This window comes from Oncorhynchus tshawytscha, linkage group LG06 (genome assembly GCF_018296145.1).
Source record: "Oncorhynchus tshawytscha isolate Ot180627B linkage group LG06, Otsh_v2.0, whole genome shotgun sequence".
Classification (NCBI taxonomy): Eukaryota; Metazoa; Chordata; class Actinopteri; order Salmoniformes; family Salmonidae; genus Oncorhynchus; species Oncorhynchus tshawytscha.
In genome coordinates, this window is record NC_056434.1 from 71,534,936 (window position 1) to 71,549,527 (window position 14,592).

The following is a 14,592-nucleotide window of genomic DNA, read 5'->3' on the forward strand; positions in this document are numbered from 1 at the left end:
ACTAGCCATACCAAGCAACAGAGCTAGGTAGCTGGTTAGCTTGTTAAGTTCTTTATTTAGCTAGCTAGTTATTTTCATGAACTGAAGTTAGATTTCAATAGTAGAACAACAAGTGGTTGCCTAGCTTATTGTTAATGATATGGATTACTAAATCCTTGAAAAAAATATAACAAATTATTGCAGTTTCCGGTCATTGTTTTCAGGCTGGTTGCATTGGTGCTAGCTAGGTAGATAGCTACCCCAGAAGTGGGTAAAAACATTTGTGATTGACTTTGTCATACTCCAAACCGAAGTCAAAGTAGTATGGAGGCCTACCTCCAGTTTCCAAACTATCATCAATGTTGAAAAATGCTTGATTATACTTCTGTATTTTGACAAGCTAGGATGAATCAGGTGCAACTGCTTGGGAAGTTGTGATGTGGTTAGCTGGCAGGCAGCAGCTGCAGGAATACCATCCTTTCTCCCTGTCTCTGGGATGGTTGTATGTCCGGGAGAATGTTGGACTATCTAGCTAACAGTTTTTATCCTGCTTGTTTGATCCTGATCTTAATTCAAATTATTTTCCATTCGGTCTAATAAATAATTGCTTATTACCAATGTGGTATTGTAAACACATCCTGGTTGCTGTGTGTACTTGTTTGCAAAGAAAAAAAAACATGTCTGTATATACAGCTTTGACAGTGCTACTGACCCTAGTGGTGGCGCTTGGCTTGCGCAAACAAATTATTTGCTGTGTATATTTTTTGACACACAAAGACCCAAATGGCGTTCCATACTTGCAGCCTGAGTATGCATATTGGTCAGGGAGAAATCCAATTCATTCTTTTTTGGAATTAATGGCAATAGAGCCATAATCCTAATTTTACATATGCAGGAAAATAAACACAAGGCATGTGATATATCAGAAATTGTGCAATATAATTCATGTCAACCTGAAATATTGTAATACAATTATAAATACAATTTATACAGGTTTTATACACATTTTCTGTATAAATAGCCTCTAAAATATATGAAGCTGTACTTGTTGCATTTACATTTACTTGTCTATCATCAACTGATTTCAGCCAGTGTATGGATGTCAATTGACTGTATTGTTTGAATGGAATGTTGGCATATTTGCAGTTAATTTGAAACAATGTATGGAATCATTCCTTTAAAACTATCTGGTTGGCTAGGTATCAAACATACAGTGCAGATCAATTCTTCAAATTCATTATTTTACACTATCACACCACTGGCAAACCTTGGTTGACCAACCATATAAATATAATCAGGGATGTAGAGGAGTGCAAATGTCATTTACACAGCTTTTTATTTGTGAAATAGCATTTACTCACCTTTTTATTTTGTTAATTAGCCTTTACCCACTTATTATTGCGTTCCCATTGTTGATCAGAGCTCAGAACGCTTATATTCTTTATTACGGAGTTATTATCGCGCCTGCCTCTTTGCGAACGAGTGGAATCATTCTATTCAACCAGCTTATATGAACAGGAGTTAGCATTTAGCAGTCACTTATTCTAAACCTGAAAAGGGACAACTTCTACATGTTATGCAGTGAAAACATATATCCAAATTGGACTTGATACAATACATAAATCATAAATCATGACAGATTTGATGAATATCCACTTTGCTAGATCAGACTTGTTGAATGCGTGCCAATCCGGCGCCTTTTTCTATCCCCCACGGTCTGCGTTCCATTGATCTCCTTACCGCATGTATGGAGGGCCCCCCTCCCGATTCCCCTCCAATCAAACAGTCAAATCTACAACCTCATCTTCAGGCAAGGACACACCATTACACACACAGCACCACACTTCTGTCAATGTGCCCCAACAGTACATTACACTGATAAAAATCAAGCAGATGCAAGCGTGTAGCTACATATCCAAATCAAGTGTTGCTAGCAGACACTGACTATTGATGTCAGGTCACAGACTATTGACGTCAGTTATCCAAATCAAATATTATTTGTCAAATACACATGGTTAGCAGATATTAATGTGAGTGTAGCGAAATGCTTGTGCTTCCAGTTCCGACAGTGAAGTAATATCTAACAAGTATCCTAATAATTCCCCAACAACTACTAAATACACACAAATCTAAAAGGTTGAATGAGAATATGTACATGTAAGTATATGACTGAGCGATGGCCGAGCGGCATAGGCCAGGTGTAATAGATGGTATAAAATACAGTATATACATATGATATGAATAATGTAAGATATGTAAACATTATTAAAGTGATATTATTTAGAGTGCATTGTATAAAGTGACTAGTGATCCATTTATTAAAGTGGCCAGTGATTGGGTCTCAATGTAGGCAGCAGTCTCTGAGTTAGTGATGGCTGTTTAGCAGTATGATGGCCTTGAGATAGAAGCTGTTTTTCAGTCTCTCGGTCCCTGCTTTGATGCACCTGTACTGACCTTGCCTTCTGGATGGTAGCGGTGTGAACAGGCAGTGGCTCGGGTGGTTGATGTCCTTGATGATCTTTTTGGAATTCCTGTGACATCGGGTGCTGTAGATGTCATGGAGGGCAGGTAGTTTGCCCCCGGTGCTGCGTTGTGCAGACTGCACCACCCACTGGAGAACCTTGCGGTTGAGTGCGGTGCAGTTGCCGTACTAGGCTGTGATACAGCCCAACAGGATGCTCTCGATTGTGCATCTGTAAAGGTTTGTCAGAGTTTTGGGTGATAAGCCACATTTTTTCAGCCTCCTAAGGTTGAAGAGGCTCTGTTGCTGTTGCGCCTTCTTCACCACACTGTCTGTGTGAGTGGACCATTTCAGTTTGTCTGTGATGTGTACGCCGAGGAACTTAAAAAACGTTCCACCTTCTCCACTGCTGTCCCTTCAATGTGGATAGGGGGTGCGCCCTCTGCTGTTTTCTGCATTTGACTCCATCAATGCAGGAAATTAATGGAAATTGAATTCATAAATTGAAACGATCCCTGTGTGAAAAGAATGTTCAGTATACAATTGATGATCAGCTTTTCATTCATTTTCAGAAATTCACAAATGAGAAATAAGTGCACTCAGGATACCCGGAAGACCAAAGTTAGTGACTTTAAGGAGCAGTTCTCTCTCTGTGGGTCTAACTCCAAAACATTCTGGAAAACGGTTAAAGACCTGGAGAATAAACCCTCCTCCTCACAGCTGCCCATGTCCCTTAATGTTGATGATGTGGTTGTTACTGACAAGGAGCACATGACTGAGCTCTATAATCACCACTTCATTAAGTCAGGATTCCTAATTGACTCAGCCATAACTCCTTGCCTGTCCAACATTTCCTCATCTCCCACCTATTCTAATGCAAATAGCCCTGACGCTTCTCCCTCTTTTCTCCCTGCTCCGCTACAAAGTTTCTCCCTGCAGGCAGTCACTGAGTCCGAGGTACTAAAGGAGCTCCTGAAACTTGACCCCCTAAAAACATCTGAGTCAGATGGTTTAGACCCTTTCTTCTTTAAGGTTGCTGCCCCTATCATCGTGAAGCCTATCTCGAACTGTTTTAGCCTGTCTCTCCTTACTGGGGAGGTTTCCATTGCTTGGAAGGCATTTTGAGCCACGGTTCGTCCTTTATTTAAAGGGGGAGATCAAGCGGATCCTAACTGTTATAGGTAGGGTTGCACATTTTGGGGAATATTCAAAGGTGGACATTTTCCGTGGGAATATATGGGAATTAAACAGGAATTTATGGGAATTAACGGAAATATATGCAAATTAATAAAACAAAAGAAAGGGAATATTGAATGATCCCCAATGATCCATCGCATCTCCCAAAAAGGTTTTCAACATACATCTGTAAAATTATAGTCTAGAAACTAAAGCTTTGGTTGTCTTCCTCTCAGGCTTCCTTGTCTTCTCCCTGGACCTTTTCAATGTCCCTCTCTTGAACATCAGACTCTGAGGCCTCATCTTCACTGTCACTTCCCAACCTTGTTTAGGATGGCTCGTTGTCAGGCACAAAAAGCCTCAAATTTGCCAAGATGGCCACAAATCTTTCAACCCTTGTATAGGTCAGCCTGTTGCGTGCTTTGGTGTGTGTGTTCCCAAACAAGGACCAGTTGCGCTCTGAGGTGGCTGATGTTGGTGATATTTGGAGGATGATGGAGGCAACAGGGTAAAGAGTCTCATATCCACAAAGTCCCTTCCACCAGGTGGCTGATGAGGTATGTTGTCACGACTGCCATATTACATCTCCATCCCAAAGCCTTTGCTTGGAAGTGTCCTTCGCCAGACTGCCAAGAACCTTGCCCTCATCCAGCCCAAGATGGCAAGACACGGTAGTGATGATACCATAGGCCTTGTTGATCTCTGCACCAGATAGGATGCTCTTGCCAGCATACTTGGGGTCCAATGTGTATGCTGCGGCATGTATGGGCTTCAGGCAGAAGTCTTCATGTATTTCTGAACTGCAGATTCCTCTGCTTGGAGCAACAGTGAAGTGGGCAGGGCAGTACAGATTCTCTGACATCTGCAAGCAGAGTCTGAACATCAGACAGGATGGCATTGTCTCCCTAAATCCATGCAATGGCTACTGCTATAGGTTTCAGGAGTTTCAGGCTGCTTACCACTCTCTCCCAAAATACATCATCCAGGAGGATCCTCTTGATGGGGTTATCCATATCGGCAGACTGTGATATGGCCATTTCTTAGAGAGACTCTTTCCCCTCCAGGAGACTGTCAGACATGATGACAACACCACCCCAACAGGTGTTGCTGGGTAGCTTCAATGTGGTGCCCTTATTCTTCTCACTTTGCTTGGTGAGGTAGATTGCTGCTATAACTTGATGACCCTTCACATACCTAACCATTTCCTTGGCTCTCTTGTCGACTGTATCCATTGTTTTCAGTGCCATGATGTCCTTGAGGTGCAGATTCAATGCATGAGCAGCACAGCCAATGGGTGTGATGTGATAGTAGGACTCCTCCACTTTAAACCAAACAGCCTTCATGTTTGCAGCATTGTCTGTCATCAGTGCAAATACCTTTTGTGGTCCAGGGTCATTGATGACTGCCTTCAGCTCATCTGCAACGTAGAGACCGGTGTGTCTGTTGTCCCTTGTGTCTGTGCTCTTGTAGAATACTGGTTGAGGGGTGGAGATGATGCTAATGACGTTAATTATTCCTTGCCCACAAACATTCGACAGAGGTGATCAGAGGTGATTGCAATACAGTCTGATTTCTCTATGATTTGCTTGATCTTCATTTGAACTCTGCATCCAGCAAATTAGCTGATAAAGCATGTCTGGTTGGAGGGGTGTATGCTGGGCGAAGAACATTCAGAAATCTCTTCCAATACACATTGCGTGTGAGCATCAGAGGTGAACCAGTTGCATACACAGCTCGAGCAAGTCATTCATCAGCATTTCTCTGACTACGTTCCTCCATTGAGTCAAAAAAACGTCTGATTCCAGGAGGAATATGAGCTGTTGCTATCGATAAGGTGTCTGATTCATAACTTTCACCTCAAATAGAAGTAGAGGAACTTTTGTCAGAGGTTGCTTGTTGTGAGCACTGAGGGAACTTTATGCACTTGACCAGATGATTCTCCATCTTTGTTGCATTCTTCACATATGATTTGGCACAGTATTTGCAAATGTACACAGCTTTTCCTTCTACATTAGCTGCAGTGAAATGTCTCCACACATCAGATAGTGCCCGTGGCATTTTCCTGTAAAGATTGGTGGGAAAAAAACAAATACAATTCCATGTACAGATAAATAGTTAAGCAGTTATATTAAACAACTCCTTTGTAAGATAAATGTTTTAAAATGAAACATGTATGGAAACAGGTGAATTAACACTCAGCAGGCTTAAGCAAGTTAAAAGTTAGAAATTATTTAAACACACTTTGCTGTAGGCTACTATTTAATAGTTAATAAAGAATCATGTATGTCGTATAAAATATATTCATCCCACCCAGTATTGTAATCAAAACTTACCAGAAAGCATGTAGATCTTGGCTCAGACAGTGTAGTAGTGTGGGCTCAATAGCATCTCATTAGTGTGCAAGATCTTGAGAATCAGCTGTACATGTGATGGAAGGGTGCACTGTACATGTGATGGAAGAATGCACTGTGCATACAGAGGGTTGCAATTCCATTGAATTGGAGATAGTTCAACCAAAATATGCCACAAGATCTATAATTGCCTTACAGTATGTGTATCCCACAAAAAATGTTCACTGTTATAAGCTAACTTTTTTATGAATTTAAGCAAAATTCCCCAAATTCCAGGGATTAACTTCCCATAGAAAAATTTCGGGAAAAATTCTGGAAATTTACCAGAAAGTTTCCAACCCTTTGCAACCCTACTTATATGCCTATACTATTGTGCCCTGTTTATCAAAAGTGTTGGAAAAACTTGTCAATAATCAACTGACTGGCTTTCTTGAGGTCTATAGTATTCTCTCTGGTATGCAATCTGGTTTCCGCTCAGGTTATGGATGTGTCACTACAACCTTAAAGGTCTTCAATTATGTCAAGATTGCCCTTGATTCTCAGCAATGTTGTGCTGCTATTTTTATTGACTTGGCCAAGGCTTTTGATACGGTAGACTATTCCATTTGTGTTGGCTGGCTAAAGAGTATTGGTGTCTGTTAAAGGAATTAAATCGCTCTATGTTTTAATACCCAATTAAAATTAAACACTCTGTCAATTCATAAGGATTTGTAATTCCCTTATTCTATAATGATAGACAGAGCCCAGTCTTAAAATCAGACAGCAGAGTTTATTCTCGAGAGTACTGAGAACATACACATTTTACCACAGGTTATAAACTGAAAATGACGTCAGCGTTTTCTAAATGTTCCGTCTCTTCTTGACACTGGTAGAAAGGCTCTATAACTCTCAAGCCTTCCCTCCTCGCCTAGAGCCAAGGTCAGCCAGTGTAGATAAGCATTCTAGTCAGTCTGGAGATATAGTTCATTCATTTGTACCAAGGAACAGACCGTCATTGTTCTAAACTCTTGACCACATTCACCACATTATATTCAGTACTGGGATCAAGAAAGAAAATTCATACATGTATAGTAACATAATAGTATTCTGATTAGTACATATACAGTAACATAATAGTATTCTGATTAGTACATATACAGTAACATAATAGTATTCTGACTCGTCAGGCCTGATTGAAATGTATGCATAATTAGTCATTATAGGTAAAAAATTCCTTAACAGTGTCTCTGAGGGGTCTTTGGCCTGGTTTGCTAACTACCTCTCTCAGAGTGTAGTGTATAAAGTCAGAACATCTGCTGTCTTAGCCACTGCCTATCACCAAGGGTGTACCCCAAGGCTCGATCCTAGGCCCCACGCTTTTCTCAATTTACATCAACAACATAGCTCAGGCAGTAGGACACTCTCTTATCCATTTATATGCAGATGATACAGTCTTATACTCAGCTGATTTTGTGTTAAACGCTCTACAACAAAGCTTTCTTAGTGTCCAACAAGCTTTCTCTACCCTTAACCTTATTCTGAACAGCTCCAAAACAAAGGTCATGTAGTTTGGTAAGAAGAATGCCCACAGGTGTGATTACTACCTACAAGTACTTGGGAGTATGGCTAGATGGTACACTGTCCTTCTCTCAGCACATATCAAAGCTGCAGACTAAAGTTATATCTACACTTGGTTTCCTCTTTCACCCCAGCTGCCAAACTAACCCTGATTCTGATGACCATCCTACCAATGCTAGATTACAGAGACATCATTTATAGATCGGCAGGTAAGAGTGCTCTCGAGCGGCTAGATGTTCTTTACCATTCGGCCATCAGATTTGCCACCAACGCTCCTTATAGGACACAACACTGCACTCTAAAATACTTATTTTCCACCATAATTTGCAAGTAAATTCATTAAAAATCCTACAATGTGATTTTCTGGATTTTTTTTCTCATTTTGTCTGTCATAGTTGAAGTGTACCTATGATGACAATTACAGGCCTCTCTCATCTGTTTAAGTGGGAGAACTTGCACAATTGGTGGCTGACTAAATACTTTTTTGCCCCACTGTTTGTGTATATATATATATATTTTTTGTTTTGTTTTGTAAATCCCAGCCCCTGTCCCTGCAGGAGGTCTATTGCCTTATGGTAGGCCGACGTTGTAAATAAGAATTTGCCTAGTTAAATAAAGGTTAAATAAAATAATAAGAAAAAAGAAAAAAACTCAGATGAGGTGACTGTGGCAGCCTACACAGCTCATCAAACCTCACCACATCCACACACACACACAAGTTCCAACCGGGTTGACACTTTAAAGGCCGTACCGTTGGCACCCTCGCCATGTCTTAAGGACTGTGTTGACAGAGAGGGGAGATCACAGACATGTATTTCTTCTAATAAATAAATAAAAGGAGCTCATTAATCAGCATACGACTGATGGCCATATCCAGCCATAAAGAACTGGAGCAAGGAGATGCTGGGCTTTGATAACGCCCGCCCACGCAAGACCCACGCCTAATTAGCCTTCAGGAGCTGGGAGATGTGAGGTCCATCATAGAACAGTTAGTGTCTGCGCTATCATGAAATGTGAAAGAAGAGAGGGGGGCCTATATTGGATGTACAGTGGCAAGAGAAAGTATGTGAACCCTTTGGAAATACCTGGATTTCTGCATAAATTAGATCTGATCTTCATCTAGGTCACAACAATAGACAAACACTGCTCTCCTGAGGTCATGCCACAGCACCTCAATTAGGTTGAGGTCAGGATTCTGACTGGGCCCCTTCAGAAGGCGTATTTTGTTGTTGATTTACTTCTGTGTTTTGGGTCGTTGTCCTGCTGCATCACCCAACTTCTGTTGAACTTCAATTGGCGGACACATAGCCTGACATTCTCCTGCAAAATATATTGATAAACTTGGGAATTAATTTTTCCATCGATGATAGCAAAGCAACCCCAAACCATCATGCTCCCTCCACCATACTTTACAGTTGGGATGAGGTTTTGATGTACAGTGGGGCAAAAAAGTATTTAGACAGCCACCAATTGTGCAAGTTCTCCCACTTAAAAAGATGAGAGAGGCCTGTAATTTTCATCATTGGTACACTTCTACTATGACAGACAAAATAAGAGAAAACAAATCCAGAAAATCACATTGTAGGATTTTTAATGAATTTATTTGAAAATTATGGTGGAAAATAAGTATTTGGTCAATAACAAAAGTTTATCTCAATACTTTGTTATATACCCATTGTTGAAAATGACAGAGGTCAAACGTTTTCTGTAAGTCTTCACAAGGTTTTCACACACTGTTGCTGGTATTTTGGCCCATTCCTCCATGCAGATCTCCTCTAGAGCAGTGATGTTTTGGGGCTGTTGCTGGGCAACACGGACTTTCAACTCCCTCCAAAGATTTTCTATGGGGTTGAGATCTGGAGACTGGCTAGGCCACTCCAGGACCTTGAATTGCTTCCTACGAAGCCACTCCTTCATTGCCCGGGCAGTGTATTTGGGATCATTGTCATGCTGAAAGACGCAGCCACGTTTCATCTTCAATGCCCTTGCTGATGGAAGAAGGTTTTCACTCAAAATCTCACGATACATGGCCCCATTCATTCTTTCCTTTACACGGATCAGTCGTCCTTGTACCTTTGCAGAAAAACAGCCTCAAAGCATGATGTTTCCACCCCCATACCTCACAGTAGGTATGGTGTTCTTTGGATGCAACTCAGCATTCTTTGTCCTCCAAACACGACGAGTTGAGTTTTTACCAAAAAGTTATATTTTGGTTTCATCTGACCATATGACATTCTCCCAATCTTCTTCTGAATCATCCAAATGCTCTCTAGCAAACTTCAGACGGGCCTGTACATGTACTGGCTTAAGCAGGGGGACACGTCTGGCACTGCAGGATTTGATTCCCTGGCGGCGTAGTGTGTTACTGATGGTAGGCTTTGTTACTTTTGTCCCAGTTCTCTGCAGGTCATTCACTAGGTCCCCCCGTGTGGTTCTGGGATTTTTGCTCACCGTTCTTGTGATCATTTTGACCCCACGGTGTGAGATCTTGCGTGGAGCCCCAGATCGAGGGAGATTATCAGTGGTCGTGTATGTCTTCCATTTCCTAATAATTGCTCCCACAGTTGATTTCTTCAAACCAAGCTGCTTACCTATTGCAGATTCAGTCTTCCCAGCCTGGTGCAGGTCTACAATTTTGTTTCTGGTGTCCTTTGACAGCTCTTTGGTCTTGGCCATAGTGGAGTTTGGAGTGTGACTGTTTGAGGTTGTGGACAGGTGTCTTTTATACTGATAACAAGTTCAAACAGGTGCCATTAATACAGGTATTGAGTGGAGGACAGAGGAGCCTCTTAAAGAAGAAGTTACAGGTCTGTGAGAGCCAGAAATCTTGCTTGTTTGTAGGTGACCAAATACTTATTTTCCAACATAATTTGCAAATAAATTAATTAAAAATCCTACAATGTGATTTTCTGGATTTTTTTCCCTCATTTTGTCTCTCATAGTTGAAGTGTACCTATGTTGAAAATGACAGGCCTCTCTCATCTTTTTAAGTGGGAGAACTTGCACAATTGGTGGCTGACTAAATACTTTTTTGCCCCACTGTAGGTGTGCTGTGCCTTTTTTCTCCACACATAGTGTTGTGTGCTCCTTCCAAACAACTCAACTGTAGTTTAATCTGTTCACAGAATATTTTGCTAGTAGCGCTGTGGAACATCCAGGTGCACTTTTGCAAACTTCAGACATGCAGCAAGAGTCTGGTTGACTGGCAGATCTGGAAGAGTCTGGTTGACTGGCAGATCTGGAAGAGTCTGGTTGACTGGCAGATCTGGAAGAGTCTGGCTGACTGGCAGATCTGGAAGAGTCTGGCTGACTGGCAGATCTGGAAGAGTCTGGCTGACTGGCGGATCTGGAAGAGTCTGGCTGACTGGCGGATCTGGAAGAGTCTGGCTGACTGGCGGATCCTGGCAGACTGAAAGATCTGGCTGCTCCATGCTGACTGGCGGCTCTGGCTGCTCCACGCTGACTGGCGGCTCTGGCTGCTCCATGTAGGCTGACAGCTCTGGCGGCTTCTTACAGACTGGCAGCTCTGGCGGCTCCGTGCAGACTGGCAGCTCCTTGCAGACTGGCAGCTCCTTGCAGACTGGCAGCTCTGGCTGCTCCATGCAGGCTGGCAGCTCTGGCTGCTCCATGCAGGCTGGCAGCTCTGGCTGCTCCATGCAGGCTGACAGCTCTGGCTGCTCCATGCAGACTGACAGCTCTGGCTGCTCCATGCAGACTGGCAGCTCTGGCTGCTCCATGCAGACTGGCAGCTCTGGCTGCTCCATGCAGGCTGGCAGCTCTGGCTGCTCCATGCAGGCTGGCAGCTCTGGCTGCTCCATGCAGGCTGGCAGCTCTGGCTGCGCTGAACAGGCGGGAGACTCCGGCAGCGCAGGAGAGGAGAGAGGCTCTGGCTGCGCTGAACAGGCGGGAGACTCCAGCAGCGCTGTAGAGGAGAAAGGCTCTGGCTGCGCTGAACAGGCGGGAGACTCCAGCAGCGCTGTAGAGGAGAAAGGCTCCGGCAGCGCTGAACAGACGGGAGACTCCGGCAGCGCAGGAGAGGAGAAAAGCTCCGGCCGCGCTGGAGAGGCGAGGCGCACTGTAGGCCTGATGCGTGGTGCTGGTACTGGTGGTACTGAACCGAGAACACGCACAGGAAGCCTGGTGCGGGGAGCTGCTACCGGAGGGCTGGAGTGTGGAGGTGGCACAGGATGGGCTAGACCGTGAAGGCGTACTGGAGATCTTGAGAGCAGTGCTGGCACAGGACGTGCAAGGCTAGGGATGTGCACAGGAGGCCTGGTGCGTGAGGCTGGCACCAACTTCACCAGCCGACTAACACGCACCTCAGGACGAGTATGGAGCGCTAACCCAGGTGCCATCAAATCCCCGACACGTTCCGTCGGGCGAATTCCATGCAAAAAGCACCAACACAGCAACTCCCTCATTTCTCTCTCCTCCAATTTCCCCATTAACTCCTTCACAGTCTCTGTTTCGCTCACCTCCAACACCGGCTCTGGTTCTGGTCTCCTCCTTGGCTCCTCACGATAAACAGGGAGAGTTGGCTCAGGTCTGACTCCTGACTCTGCCACACTCTCCCTGAGCCCCCCCCCCCAATACATTTTTGGGGCTGACTCTCAGGCTTCCTTCCGAGTCGCCGTGCTGCCTCCTCATACCGGCGCCTCTCCGCTTTCGCGGCCTCCATTTCTTCTTTGGGGCGGCGATATTCTCCAGGCTGAGCCCATGGTCCTTCTCCGTTTAGGATTTCCTCTCATGTCCAGAACTCCTTATAGCGCATCTCCTCTTTGGGCTGCTCCTGCCTGTTGACACGCTGCTTGGTCCGTTGGTGGTGGGTGATTCTGTTACGGTTTTCTAGGTGTGAAGGATAGTCGGACCAAAATGCAGCGTGTAGATTGCGATCCATGTTTAATCAACAAAACGTAAACACGAATCAAATACAAACACTACAAAACAAATAAACGTAACGAAAACCGAAACAGCCTATACTTGTGTCAACTAACACAGCGACAGGAACGAAGACACTAAGGACAATCACCCACGACAAACTCAAAGAATATGGCTGCCTAAATATGGTTCCCAATCAGAGACAACGATAAACACCTGCCTCTGATTGAGAACCACTCCAGACAGCCATAGACTTTGCTAAATAACCCCACTAGCTACAATCCCAATACATACACACCAAAACCCCAAGACAAAACACACCACAATACAAAAACCCCATGCCACACCCTGGCCTGACCCAATACATGAAGAAAAACACAAAATACTTAGACCAGGGCGTGACACTGAGTCTCCTCCTACCCATCTGTACAAACATCATTCTTTATTGCTAGGCAGGACACTAGTGATACAGGCCATGAACTAATATTTATCCCTTAAGTTAACCTGACCTGAACCTCCCTTCATCACTAATCCATGGCTCTCTCCCCTTATCAATGCCGGCCACATGTAATCACTTCCCTGCACTCAACACATTCCAAGCTTAGTTAAACACACTATATACCTTCCTCCTATAACCCTTTATATTCTGGTGTAGGCCCTCTAAACCTTAGCACTCCATCAGTGACATGAATAAGTATATTTTCATATTCTCAGATCCTAACACCATGGACTGATGAACATCACGGCTTTTAGAGATACTTTTGTAACCCTTTCCAGCTTTATTCTTAATCTTAGGTCTTCTGAGATCTCTTTTGATCGAGGCATGGTTCACATTAGGCAATGCTTCTTGTGAATAGCAAACTCAAATTTTGTGGTTTTTTTTATAGGGCGAGGCAGTTATAACCAACATCTCCAATCTCGTCTCATTGATTGGACTCCAGGTTAGCTGACTCCTGACTTCAATTAGCTTTTGGAGAAGTCATTAGGCTGTTTACATTATATATTCAATATAGACAAGAAAAATACAATAATTTGTATGTTATTAGTTTAAGCACACTATTGTTTGTCTGTTGTTGTGACTTAGATGAAGATCAGATCAAATTTGATGACCAATTTATGCAGAAATCCAGGTAATTCCAAAGGGTTGACATACTTTTTCTTGCCACTGTAGCTATTATTTTCTTCTCTGTTCTCTTTTTTTTTCTTGAAATGCAACCTCTCTGAGAGAGATGACATGTTATGTTGTAAAGCTTCGAGCTCTCACAGAGACAGATGACATGTTATGTTATAAAGCTTCGAGCTCTCATAGAGACAGATGACATGTTATGTTATAAAGCTTCGACCTCTCTGAGAGAGATGACATGTTATAAAGCTTCGAGCTCTCATAGAGACAGATGACATGTTATGTTATAAAGCTTCGACCTCTCTGAGAGAGATGACATGTTATAAAGCTTCGAGCTCTCATAGAGACAGATGACATGTTATGTTATAAAGCTTCGACCTCTCACAGAGAGATGACATGCTATGATGTTGTAAAGCTTCAACCTCTCACAGAGACAGATGACATGTTATGATGTTGTAAAGCTTCGACCTCTCACAGAGACAGATGACATGTTATGATGTTGTAAAGCTTCAACCTCTCACAGAGACAGATGACATGCTATGATGTTGTAAAGCTTCGACCTCTCACAGAGACAGATGACATGTTATGATGTTGTAAAGCTTCGACCTCTCACAGAGAGAAATGGACTGGCATCTGATATTGTACAGGGGGGTGCTGTAGCTGTATGTGGACAATCTTTGAGAAAAAAGGTGATTATGGGTGTAAAAAGAGGAAACAATATCGAAGATGTTCCCTGTACACTATGTAGAAATTAAGTTGACATTAACCAGGTCACTTCTCTCCTCCCCTATATCTGAAATGCTTTATGAGGCGAGGAGGATGCCTACCTCCCGGGAATTATTTGTTTTACATTGTATCCTTTCCTTTCCTCCCCAAGGAGGCCATTTTGCGCCATTGTGTAAGCACAGCATTGCCTCAATGCATGATGGGATTATATGTTGTGCATATTCAGCTATCTTTCCCAGTGATTTATATGAGGGCCTTGGAGGGTTGTATACTGGTGTCATTGTTTGAAGGTTAACAGCACTATATTGGTACACTGTGACTTCCCATATCATATATTATTA

The 14,592-nt window shown here is 43.1% G+C and overlaps 1 protein-coding gene across 5 annotated transcripts in view; it reads left to right on the forward strand.

The window, feature by feature from the left end:
- LOC112253027 (protocadherin-15) overlaps positions 1-14,592 on the forward strand; it is a 285,586-nt gene that overhangs the window by 165,715 nt on the left and 105,279 nt on the right. The window lies entirely within an intron of this gene.